The sequence below is a fragment of the Gossypium hirsutum genome, chromosome A13, assembly GCF_007990345.1.
Source record: "Gossypium hirsutum isolate 1008001.06 chromosome A13, Gossypium_hirsutum_v2.1, whole genome shotgun sequence".
In the NCBI taxonomy this organism is placed as follows: domain Eukaryota; kingdom Viridiplantae; phylum Streptophyta; class Magnoliopsida; order Malvales; family Malvaceae; genus Gossypium; species Gossypium hirsutum.
This window is the reverse complement of record NC_053436.1, coordinates 43,140,979-43,143,921: the sequence shown is the minus strand read 5'-3', so window position 1 is coordinate 43,143,921 and position 2,943 is coordinate 43,140,979. Positions and strand designations below refer to the sequence as shown.

At 36.9% G+C, this 2,943-nt stretch overlaps 1 non-coding gene across 1 annotated transcript; it reads right to left on the bottom strand.

Annotated features, from left to right (window-relative positions):
• Nucleotides 1–2,241: 2,241 nt before the first annotated feature.
• On the bottom strand, nucleotides 2,242–2,348 carry LOC121213269 (small nucleolar RNA R71). The gene has a single exon (XR_005908652.1). It is a non-coding gene; the product is annotated as a small nucleolar RNA R71 (small nucleolar RNA).
• Nucleotides 2,349–2,943: the final 595 nt, after the last annotated feature.

The window sequence follows — 2,943 nt, the reverse complement described above, 5'->3', positions numbered from 1 at the left end:
TTCATGCATTCACAATCCATATACTCATCAATAGGACATTGAAGCATTTTCATAAATCAATTTATTTTCGTTACAATCAAACAACAAAACGGCCTTTCACCCATCCTACGATAAATTTTTATGTACGTGACTTCAAGTATAGTTGTCACATAGGTTCAACTTACCGAGCTCAACACCAAGTATAAGCATAGCACATATTAGCCATGTACTCAAGACACTTACCCGATCCGCTGTCTGGGATCGACTCAATAGTGTCGCACACATAGTGTCCATAATGATTCACGAATGTATATTGAGCCCGCACACTCAGTGCTATATAATCAACTCGCACACTTAGTGCTACGTAATCAAATCGCACACTTAGTGCTACATAGTCAAACTCGCACACTTAGTGCCGCATGATCAATTCGCACACTTAGTGCATCATATTCATTTCGCACACTTAGTGCAACATAGTCAAACCGCACACTTAGTGCTGTACAATTTAATCCCGCGCACTTAGCGCCAATCTCATGGTCATAAATGGTTATCCCGCACGTTTAGTGCCGAGATCAACAACTCAGTACATCTTACCTCTTTTCTTTCATTCAACAATTTCATCATCACATACGTACATGCATATACATATATATGTATATTTATTCATTCCATTCAGCATCAATACATAACATTATGACCATTGAAATAATACCAACTACATGCTTAATGACTTACTTTATGTTGGGTAAAATAATTCTGAGTCGGCTACTCGATGACCTTCGATTTCCCCTTGTTGGACGCCTCTCCTTTAGGTTCTTGAGCTTAAACAATAAATCAGCTAGTTTAGCCATCTTGCTAAACATTAATAATTCAATTACACATGCATATGTATGTTTGTATATTCGGCAACCATCCTCACTAATTACCCATTTAGTCGAGTATACACATAATTAAAGGTAACATCCCGAATGGGCATACTTGTGTATATATACATATATGTATATATATATATACTTCGGAATGGGCATCACAATTAAATTTAACACCACCTTCATACTCAATTAGATGGCCGAATGTATGTATACATGTACAATGTCAACTATAACATCATTTAAACACCTAATTTCATCTCATGAACACTTAATCGAGTTTTCCTAATCTAGCATATTTTCACATCTATTTGTAACATCATGTAAGTCCACATATAACTACATTTCTTAAGTTCCACATCTTAATGCCCATTATAGCCACTCCCCTAGTCTAAATCTAGCAATCGGCAACACCACCTTTCCACTATGTTAGCCGAATACTCATTCTCTTCCTAGTCCTAAGTTCGGCACCTCCAACAAAATAGCTTAACAATTTTCAACTTTCATGCTAACATAACAAGCAACTTAACACATCCATATAACTAGCATGCTAATAGCATCAAGGTATCAACTAGATTTTTTTTTTAAACTCCTTAGCCGAATCCTAACTCTCCAACAACCCCAAATCCAACCATGGAATAGATAGAATCTAGACTCATCACCCCAAAGGTAGTGTAAGCTTCCAAAAATATCATTGAACATACCTTGGTCTAAAGGACCACCTTGGCCGAATCTTGCTTCCTCTTCTTCCTCTAGTTAGAACAATTGCAAAAGAAAGAAAACATGAACACTCCTTCTTCCCTCCTTATTAAGCATTCAAACTCCCTCATTTTTCATGCCACAACATCAAACACTCCCCCTAGGCACAAGCAATGGCCGAATTCTTTCCAAGTTTTTTTTCTCCCCTTCTTTTTCTTGGTTTTTCGGCTAGGAGATGGCAAGTATGACACCCATTTTTTTTGTTCCCTTTTCTATTATTATCCCCATCATTTGTTCACCAAAGAAAACATATTAAATTAGAATGAGTGGAGCATCATCACTCCTTGGCCGGCCACCATGAATTTTATGGGAAATTTGACATGCAAAGCCATGCTTCCTCACCCTATTATTAATTACTCCTTATAATTCATCTATCATCTTTTCTAACTTCGTCAACTAGGTCCTTTTTGAATTAATTCACAATCCTAATGCTAATATTAAGCATTTAATTTCTCATATATTCACTGTCACACAACAATTTATGCAATTAAAACACGAAAATAATTTTTTTTTTTGGCTCGGTAATGTGGTCTCGAAACCACATTCCGACCAGGGTCTAATTTGGGTTGTCACAACATGGGCTCAAATGACCGAAAATTTCCTGCTGAAATACTTCCCACCGGTAAAAACAGCGAAGTTGAGGAATTATATCTCTTCCTTTACCCAGATTGATTTAGAAACCTTATACGATGCATGGGAGAGATACAAAGATATATTGAGATGGAGCCCACACCATAGGTTACCTTTATGGTTACAAGTTCAAACCTTCTACAATGGTTTGAATCTCTCAACAAGGCAGTTAATTGATGCAGTAGCTAATGGAACCTTGAACAACAAAACACCTGAAGAGGCTTATGAATTTATTGACGAGATGGCACTGAATAATTATCAATGGCAAGTCATGAGGACAAAGCCGATGAAAGCAGCCAGTGTCTTTAATTTAGATGCAGTCACCATATTATTGAATCAGGTAGAACAATTAAATACAAAAATTGATGGTTTTTATCTTTCTACGCAAGTGCATCCAGTGATGTAATATGATAGAAATGGAGGTGGAATGAACAATCCAGAATGTCTTTCCTTTAGTCCTAGCACAGAGAACGAGCAAATCAATTATATGGGTAATAATTTTAGGCCTCAAAATAACATGTATAGTAATATAATACAGGAAATTTCTCTTGGGGTGGTCAAGGAAATCAAAGAGCACAACCCCCTCCAGGCTTCCAACAACCACCTTATTAGTAAGAGAAGAAATCAAACCTTGAGGAGATGTTGACGATGTAACACCCCAATTTTCGGGAATCCTGTGAATGTTGGCATAGGTTTAATTATGTTA